Source organism: Aotus nancymaae, unplaced genomic scaffold, assembly GCF_030222135.1.
Source record: "Aotus nancymaae isolate 86718 unplaced genomic scaffold, 86718_ANA_hifiasm-v0.15.2.pri h1tg000079l, whole genome shotgun sequence".
NCBI lineage: Eukaryota > Metazoa > Chordata > Mammalia > Primates > Aotidae > Aotus > Aotus nancymaae.
The window spans coordinates 18,670,429-18,680,471 of NW_026988494.1; the positions used below are offsets into that span (position 1 = coordinate 18,670,429).

Consider the following 10,043-nt stretch of genomic DNA (forward strand, 5'->3'; position numbering starts at 1 on the left):
TCATGCACAGGAATGGGCAAGGGTTTGAGAACAATGCCCACTCCCAAACCCATCTCATCTCCACTTTCAGTCTCCTTAAGGGGCCCCTGTTCTTGTACCACTTTCAGGCTGAAAGTCTCACCTAGACTTGCCCACCCCCTTCCTCGGGAGGATCTGTAACTCTGACCGGCTCATGGACACCCAAAGACTGTCCAAGGCATGGCTTTGGGGAGGGGCTGTCTGAGCTCACCTGAGACCATGCCACAGATTGGCCAGCCCACGTACACAGAGGTGTGGATCTCCCAGGTCCTGACATCTTGGGAGTCTCTGAAGATTTGTGTAATATGATGTGCTTGGGATTGTGAGTTTGGGTATCACAAGAAAGCATGTCTCAGAGGGAGAGACGATGAGAGCAGATGAATGAAATGGATCAATGTGTGTGTGTGCGCGTGTGTGCGTGTGCGTGCACATGTATGTGTGCATGTGCATGTGTGTGTGTGCATGTGCGTGTGTGCGTGTACGTGTACATGTGCTCTGGCCCTGGCCCACAGGCGGCTATCTTCTCCCACAATGATTAACTGACACAAAGCACATCTATGGTGATCTCCATGGGACAGCTCTTTGCTCTCATTGTTCCAGGTGCTGGATGCAACCCACATCACATCTGTCCAGACACCAATTTGGCCTGTCACTTAGTAAGAAAAATCACCTCTCCACTGGATTGATTACAACAATTAACTTTAGCTGTTAGCTAACACACACATTCCCTCTCTGCTTGTCTTCTATCTCCATCTTCCGCCACCCTTCGCTCCCCGCCTTCCCACGATGCTCCATCCAGTTCTCTTCTCACCTGGGGGCAGCCTTCATGTGTGATTGCCCCTGAAGTCTGGTTTCCACACACTGCCTGAGCTACAAGTGAAGAGACTGCTATCCTATTTTAGTTTGGAACTTACGAACAAGGTGGAAACACTAAAATACAGTATGCAATTAAGGTTGGTATTCCAATTCAAATTCTGCGGAGGCAACATTTGCTCTAATTTCAATGTGGAGTGGACTACACCTTTTGGATTGACAAGCTATAAAGAAAGAATTGATATATGATAAATTTCATTCCCTAAAGCAAATCCCAAGTAGACATTCCATTATCCTAGCTACATCCTAGTTTATTGTTTTGTTGTTGTTGTTATTGTTGTTGTTGAGACCACGCTGCAGTACAGTGGGACAATCTCGGCTCACTACAACCTCTGCCTGCCGGGTTCAAGCGATTCTCCTGCCTCAGCCTCCCAAGTAGCTGAAACTACAGGCGCACGCCACCACACCTGGCTAATTTCTTGTATTTTTGTAGAGATGGGTTTTGCCATGTTGGCCAGGCTGGTCTGGAACTCCTAACCTCTGATGATCGGCTCACCTCAGCCTCCTAAATTGCAGAGATTACAGGCATGAATCATCGCTCCAGGACCTAGTTTATTGTTTATTGAGCTTAATATATATGTGTAACAAGCATTTAGGGAAAAGGGAGATGCAGGGGTGAAGTGAGCACAGAAAAGTGAAGGAGATTTGAATGCCCTCATCATGCTTGAATTACAATTAATATGAAAGTAACTGCATTCTTATACTTTTAAAAATCTCTTCTTTCCTGCATATTAAACACTTGCCAATAATTCGATGAGCCTAAATCCATTTAATTAATGAACTCCGATGACTTGGTAGTTACAGCCCAAGATTGGAAGTCAGAACAGCTGGTGTTCAAATCTCAGCATTCCTCTTAAAAACCTTGGGTGAACTCCTTCACCTTCCTTTGTTTTTTAATTTTTTGAGATAAAGTCTTGCTCTGTCACCCAGGCTAGAGTGCAGCGGTGCGATCTCCACTCACTGCAACTTCTACCTCCTGGGTTCAAGCGATTCTCCTGTCTCAGCCTCCTGAGTAGCTGGGATTACAGGCACTCACCACTACACCCGGCTAATTTTTGTACTTTTACTTGAGACAGGGCTTCACCATGTTGGCCAGGCTGGCCTCCTAACCTCAAATGATAAGCCCGCTTCGATCTCCCCAAGTGCTGGGATTACAAGCGTGAGCCACCGCACATGGCCCTCCTTCAGCTTTCAAAGTTGCATTCAGTTTCCTCATCTGCCAAATGGTGAAAGGAATCCTCTCACAGAGTTGTTGTGAGGTATAAACAATAATAATGATAATTTTATTCCGCTTTTTAAAGTGTAAAGTCCTGTACAAGTAAAAAGTGATATTGAAATCATTATTAAGGAAGCCTAGGGATGGTGGAAGTCAGTATCCACCAGGAAGTAGAGTGCGAGGCTGGGCACAGTGGCTCACACCTAGAATCCCAATACTTTGAGGGGCCAAAGTGGGAGGATCTCTTGAGGCCAGGAGTTCAAAACCAGCCTAAGCAACATAGCAAGACTCTATCTCTACAAAAATTAAAAACAATTAGCTGGGTGTTTTGGTACGGGCCTGTGGTCCCAGCTACTCAGGAGTTTAAGGAGGGAGAATCATGGATCACTTGAGCTTAAGAGGTCAAGATTGCAGTGAGCTGAGCCCTGACCACACCGCTGCACTACAGCCTGGGTGATGGAACAAGAACTTGTCTCTAAAAAACAAACAAAAGAAAATCCAGTGGGAGACACACAGGATGAAAACTGCAGCAATACAGAGAGCTTTGCCAAATGGCAAAGGAGGTAACCAGCTGGAAGCTCACCAGCTATGCTTGAGTGTAGCTGACACATCCCCATCAACTTCTTCAACCCTTGGAGGAGGGGATCTGGAGGCCAATCTACACACTGGCTGGAGGTGGTGGTAAGAGATGAGAGGCTGAAAACCTCCCATTTTTTACGCACCACCTCTGTTTGGTCTGGGTAGCTGGCCAAACCTGGCATAAGGAGGCAACAGGCTCTGGCTAGGGTTCTCAGAAGAAAGAGCCCTGTCTCCTCAGCTCTCAGCTTGCATCTTGGAGCCATGAACTTGGTTCCTGCTTCTCTGACTCCCTTCATGCCCTCCTCAGGTTCAGCTTCAAGGTTCAGTTCATGGCCACCTCCTCCCTGGTGAGAAAGGTTCTAGCTCACCTGTCTCCTGCTGAGAAACTGCCATATTCAAAGTTAGTATTTTAATTGCAAAAACCACAATTACTTTTGCATCAGTCTAACGCAATTCAATTTTCAACTTACTTGTCGTTGGTTCAGGTGTGCCAATTCTTCTTCCCAATTGTCATTACAAATTTTATTCTCAAAGCATTATGTAGCCTTTTTTGCTGTTGTTTCCCACTCCCTGGCACCTCACACAGATTAGACCTTTAATAAATAGTGAAATGCAGAGTTTTTCAAACTTGATCAATCACCTTTAATAGGAAAACTGAAATCACCGTGGACCCCCAAGAACACAAGTAGTAATTCCAACATGAGAAATAACAGGGCGATGGAAAGGGCATGGCAAGAGAATCACCCGACCATGTGGCCTTGGAGAAATCATGGCCAAATGACCTCCACAAACATGGTAGCAATTCACACTCCCAACCGCATGTCTAGGAGCACCATTTCAGGCTTCAAAACTGTAGCAGCACAAAGATTTATTCAACAGCAAACTCAAAGAGCTAATATGTAAATCACCTCAAGATTCCCCAGGTGGTTGGATACTTCTTTGTTAGCAAAATCCCAGAAACTCACCGTTGCCCTGGAACCATCTGGCCCCTGGGGCTCAAAGTGCAAGGTTTTAAAACCCCAGGTCTAGATCACACCTAGAATGGTCCCCTTCTATAACCCCGCTTGTGGGTTGATTGACCAGGAGGCAGAGTGGTTGGGGGCCAGGGTTCCCTCGGACTCCTAAACTGTTGGTAGGGCCTGAGATGGCTCCATCCAGGGAGAAGCCTTGAAGGGCTGGCTGAGTAACAGAGGAAGGAAGTCAGTGGCCACACCTGCAAAGTGCACCCATGCAAAAATCCACGGTTGGGAAAGGTGCTCCCTGCCAAGGGTCTCTGAGAGCTGTCCTCTTTCCCCTTTATTAAACAAGCATTTACTAAGGGCCTACTCATAGTATCTACTGAAAGCCAACACTGTATTTTGAGCTGGGAACTCACAATGCAATCTCTGCTTCTAGGAATTTTGTAGACTCTTCAGGAGCCAGTGAGTAAATGCTATAATATCCTGGTATGATGGTAGGGACTCTGAGGAAGGTACCTGACCCAGAATTAAGGAAACAATATGGTAAACTTTCTTGGAGGAATTGATCCCTTTGGTTAAAACACAAAGTGGGGCTGGGCACAGTGGCTCACACCTGTAATCCCAACACTTTGGGAGGCTGGCGGATCACCTGAGGTCAGGAGTTCAAGACCAGTCTGGCCAACATGGCGAAATCCCATCTCTACTAAAAATACAAAAAATTAGTTGGGTGTGGTGGCAAGTGCCTGTAGTCCCAGCTACTCAGGAGGCTGAGGCAGGAGAATCGCTTGAACCGAGGAGGTGGAGGTTGCAGTGAGTGTAGATCATGCCACTGCACTACAGCCTGGGCAACAGAGCAAGACTCCATCTCAAAAAAAGCAAAAAAAAAAAAAAAAAAGCAACAACCACAAAAAAGTGGGAGCTAGTTAGGTGGAGAAGGTAGCAGAGAGACCAGGCAGAGAAGGCAGTAGAGAGACCAGGCAAGAATATTCTATGCAGAAGAAACAGTATTTCTATGTTCAAAGGTAGCAGAAGAATATGGACACAGCCAGGGTGCAGAACCTCACTAAGCTGAGGTCAAATCCCTCCCCTCTGTTTTCTAGCCTGGCTAAGTCGCTTAACTCTCCTCATCTGATGATTATACATACCCTGCAGAGCTGCAGTGAAAATTAAATGAGATAATGAATAAAAAGTCCAGGGCACACAATGTATGTAGTGAATGCCATTAAGTGTTACAGGATCACCCATGACACTAGTCTATGAGGTGCTTACCCACAGGTTTGTCATCATTACATTATTCATCTTCCTAGCCTCACTGCCTAGCCTAGAGCCTTGCATTTGGTAGGCGCCCAATGAATATTTATGAAATGAATGTTGAATAAGCGCAAAGGCATATAAATAAGTTTTCAGGATTAGAAAGCCATTTTTATATGTCTGGAGCCCATGTATAGCTTTGCTATACACGCAGACCCATGGCTTCTCAAAACTGAAAGGTACATCTTTCCCTCACACACTCCCAAAGCACTGGCTCTCCCCATCACACTACACACAGCAGCACTCCTTCTATGGCAGCAACCCTGCCCCACCTCGACCCAGGCACACACAGCCAGGGGCACCTCTTGCAGACACACAAATGCACAAGCTGAATTGCTGAGACAGGTTTACTTCGTGAAGCACACAGTGGCTGCTATCAATGTTAAATAACAACCATCTTCAGCACATCAAATGTCCCATCCTCCCTTTTGCTTGCATATAGATGTGGGGATCGCTCCCATGTGAAGCCCGGCCGACCGGGAACCCAGATACAGACACCCACAAGAGAAGCCCATTTCTTTTTCTACCAGTTTTCCTCTCTTCTTAAGCAGAGAGATTGCCCCACACTCACATCCACCCAGCTGAGACCTCAGGACTCCCAGTTGTTCCAACTTTGCTCCCATTAGCTGTGGGACCTCAGGGAATGCCTTTCCCTCCAGATGCCTCCATTTCTTCACTGGCAGACACAGAGAGCCCACCGTGCCAACCTGGTAGTTATGTTGTGAGGATAAAGGAGATAACATATGAGATAACGTCTATGATGCGCAGAAAGCGCCTCCAAAGAAAAACGCTGGATAAATACAAGGTGTAACGCCACGCCTGATTAGCTTGTATGCTCTCTGCCCACACACTCCACTCTTAAACACAAACACCTTTCCCGTATGTAAATGCTATCTCTAACACCCATATGCACACACTCTTCTTACATCTCCATCCTCCCTCTGGATGCCTGCAGAAAATTGTTTTTGAACTTAGAGAAAGCTCAGGTTACAAACACCCTCTTGCCCGCACCCGCACCCGCACCCGCAGACTCTTCTCAGGGTCTTGGTGCAGGAACTGCCAAGCAGATAGCTCATCTCTTTGTGGCTTGTCTCTTGGGTTCCCAGGATTCCTATTAGGCTGCACTTCCAGCAGCGTGGGGGATCCTTATTAGGAGCAACCCCTGCGCAGCACGGTCCAGAACTCAGTGCCTCCTCACTAGTTTGCCAGCACCCAGGACTAGAGAACAGAGGGGCTGATGGCAGCTGGACGGTGTGGAGGGAATAAGTGAGACAGAAAACACTTTAGGAGGTCAGATCCCTAAGCACCTCTTATTTCTGAGAAATCGGAGGACTTGGAGCACTTTCCCAGGCCTGACGTACTCGTGGGCGAGCAGAACACTCATCTGCTCCACAGTTTAAACCTTTCCACTTGGAGCAGGAAAGGGAAACATCACCTGGCCCTTGGTGTCTCGGGGGTGCCTGTTGCTGTTGAGTGCGACCTCTGAAGCCTCTCCAGCCAGAGCAAAGCCTGTAACCGGGTAGAGGGGTGAGGTCTGGCTGCCTATGGTGGCTGTGGAAGAAGTGAATGTAGTAGTGTGTGGCTCTGTCGGCGTGTGCGTGGTGCTTCGACCAAATTCCTGAATTGCACATCCAGAACTGACCCCAGGAGCCTGCAGCTTCAGGGGGCCACTTAGACACCCCGATTTACCAAATTCCTCTCTCACCGCCTCCGCCCGTGTGACTTATTCCTCTAGGAAAACCTTCCAGATCTCTCGCTGCATCGCGCCGGTGTCCTCCCCACCGGTGTGGACACAGCTCATCTGCAAAGTTCCAGGCAGCGAAGTTCAGCGGCCCGGCCCGACCGCCGGATCGTCTTCCTGCGGCCCCGGCCCCTGCGGCCTCGCGTCCCCACCTCCCACTTCTTCACCTCCGACACCAGTGTCACCTAACACTGACGTCCCCGCCAGGACCGGCACCGGGGCTGGGAGTAGACGCATCCCGTCTGCAGGAGACACGGAGACAAAGACAGGAGGACGGGCGCACCGTCACCTCCCCCGGGCAGGAGCGGCGGCGCCCACCCCGCAGAGAGGAGACCCTGACAGCTCCACGCGGAGACAAAGACACTTCGACAGCCACGGACACAGACAGACAAAGACCGACGGACGCGCGGACGCACGGACCGGCCGGCCCGGCGCGGGGAGCGCGGTTTCCCGCAGCCGGGGCAGCAGACCCTCCGGGGGCGAGGAGACCCCCGGCCACCGCGCTTACCTGGCCCCTGCGCCTCGGGCGCACTTGGGATTTTTTTTTTTTCCTTCCCAGTGTTTCTCGGTGTGTTCCCGTCTCTCTTTCTCCAGAGCTGCTGAGCGGGCCGGGCCGGTCCCACCGCGCGGAATGCAGCTCCCGGCTCCCACTCGCTGGCCGAGGCGGGCTGAGAAACTTTCGGCCTCCGCGCCCGGCCGCTGCCAGCCCGCCAGCTCCCGGCGCGCCGGCCTCTGCGCGGGTCCCGGGGCCGGGGCGGGGCGGGGCGGGGCCGGGGCGGGGCGGGGCGGGGCCGGCCGGGGGCGGGGCCAACGCCGGCGCCGCTGATTGGCCGGGAGCTGCCGGCAGCCTGGCGGGGGCCGCTCGGCGGCCTTTGTTCCGGGCTGACAGCTGGGGCTGCTCGCGACCTCTCAGCTCCTCAGCGCCCGAGGCCTGCGCGGCGTCCCGGGTCCAGTCTCTCTGCTCTCACTTCCACCAGCCCCAGCGGGCGACCCTGCCCCCTCAGTCTTCCTGTCTTTCCAGGCCCCCTTTCTCCGACTGTTCCTGTCTTGCTCTTACCTCATCCTCTTCTCCCTTTTATTACCTGAAATTCTTACTCCATTTTTTTTATCCATTCCTTCTCCTGTGTTTGTTCCCTTCTTTATTACCCCTTCCTCTTACTCGCCAGTTTCTTTTTTCGAATACCATCTCTCCCACTCCGGACTCCCACGAAAGGGCGTGCTTTTAGCTCAAGGACTGGACTAGCACCCAAGTGAGGGGCATTGCAAACCACACCGGGATTACAGACTAGAGTCCAGAGCACCGACACCCCCGCTCCCGAAACGTTTCCAAAGCAAACTTTTCCAGCTCTGAGGGAGCTGAGCTTCAGGTAAGAGCACAGGCCTGTTTCAGGTTTACAGCTGCGAGTCTCACCCAGTCCCCTTCCAACACTGTCATTTTCCTCACCACCGTCACTTTTCACGTCTAGCAATTGAACCAGGAGAGGATTCAAGCTTACAGGGTTTTGTAGGACAAACGGTCAGTTAACCTGAGTGCCAGGTGCTGCCTGAGGCTTGGGGGCTTGAGGGTGCCCTGAGGCGAATCCGCTAAAACCAGGCTTGGCGGGAAGGTGGCAGCTCTGCCCAAGGAGTGTTACCCTCAGCTTGAAAGAAGCGTGTGTGTGTGTGTGTGTGTGTGTGTGTGTACGGGGGGCGTAGGTGTAATGGAGTAGGATTGACATAGCCAATCTCTGATTATAAATAGAATGGAGACCGGACACTGTGGCTTATGCCTGTAATCCCAGCACTTTGAGAGGCCCAGGCAGGTGGATCACTTGAGGTCAGGAGTTCAAGACCAGCCTGGCCGATATGGTGAAACCCATCTCTACTAAAAAAAAAAAAAAAAAAATTAACTGGATGTGGTGGCAGGAGGCTGTAATCCCAGGTACTTGGAAGGCTGAGACGTGGAAATTGCTTGAGCCTGGATGGTGGAGGTTGCAGTGAGCCCAGATAGCACCACTGCACTCCAGCCTGGACGACAGAGCAAGAACCTGTCTCAATAATAATAATAATAAATTTTAAAAGTTAAATAAAATGGTGATAGTGGTGGGGACAGCTCAAAGGAAAACAAGTCTTCTGGTTTCTGCCACACCCTTGCTCAAAACCCTGTAGGGGAACCTCACTGCCTTCAGGTCTTGACCCTGAAGACTCTGACCTTTGAATCTAGGCTACCTGAAAGGTGGCACAGCAAGGGGTTTAAGAACACAGACAGACTTTGCTGCTTGTTATTTGAGCTAGTACCTTCTGCTTCCTCTATCTCAGGTTTGCTTTTTTTGTTTTTGTAAAATGAGGTAACAAGTCCCACAATGTAAATTCCTGGAAGGCAGGAACTTGTTCTCCTGTGTCGATGGCTGAGGGACTTGATCTGTTTTATTCACAGCTGTATCCCTAACACCTAGAACTTGCCAGGCACCATAGTAGGCACTCAATATATATTTGTTAAATGAATGGATTTCTCATGTATAGGTCGTTGTGAGGACTAAATGAAACTCACTGGCTTGTGGTAAGTAAAGACACACAGCAGTGATTACAAGCAATACTACAACTTCTAACTGTCAACCCTAAAGCCTACTTGGCCTTTTCCTGAACATCAACTCCTTTTCCCTACCTTTGTCTACACCTGGCCCTCAGTCTGAAAAGCTTTTCTCCTGCTCTTCTAACTCTACCTCTCAAAATTTGAGACAAAATATGCAACACTTACTCACACTGTCTCTTACAGTCCCAGGCAAAATAATGCCTCCTTTTTCTACAGCCCCATGATTCTTTGTGTTCCATTCATTGACAGAGAACATGTATTCTTGTTTGCTGGTGAGAGTATCTCAAGAATTTTAGCCGATTGAGTTAATATCGATCAAACATTCCAGCACTTTAAAGAAAGGGCATACTCTTGGAAGGTAGATTAAGGGATCAGATGGGCTCCAGACTTCAAACTCATTTTTGTGTCTTCAGAGATGAGGTTCTGTGGAAGAGGCAAAAGACTCCAGAGTCCACTTTTTGTTCTGGCCCTACTGCTGACTATAGGCTCTTGGATAAGCCATGTCCCTGACGAGGCCTCAGTTTCCTCATCTGGAAAGTGGATGGTTTGGATGAGAAGATACTTCGTGAGGACCTTCCTTCAGCACCGACATCTTTGTCAGCAGCATCTAGGTAAAAGCCTGAGTATGACGTGTAGCCTTCCCGTAATGAGTGAGTCGGGCAAAGGGTCTGAGCAGTGTGTTGGTTTGCGTATGTAGGGTGGAAGTGGGATGTACTATGGAACCCTGGGGAAGGGATACTTTAGAGATAGAGTAGAATGCATTGAGAGTGGGGG

The 10,043-nt window shown here is 49.7% G+C and overlaps 1 protein-coding gene across 1 annotated transcript in view; it reads right to left on the reverse strand.

Annotated features, from left to right (window-relative positions):
* LZTS1 (leucine zipper tumor suppressor 1) overlaps positions 1 to 7,433 on the reverse strand; it is a 59,641-nt gene extending 52,208 nt beyond the window's left edge. The window contains exon 1 of the mRNA XM_012435362.3: positions 7,206 to 7,433. The gene's annotated coding sequence lies outside the window, so the exon portion shown is untranslated. The remainder of the gene's footprint in view (positions 1 to 7,205) is intronic.
* Positions 7,434 to 10,043: the final 2,610 nt, after the last annotated feature.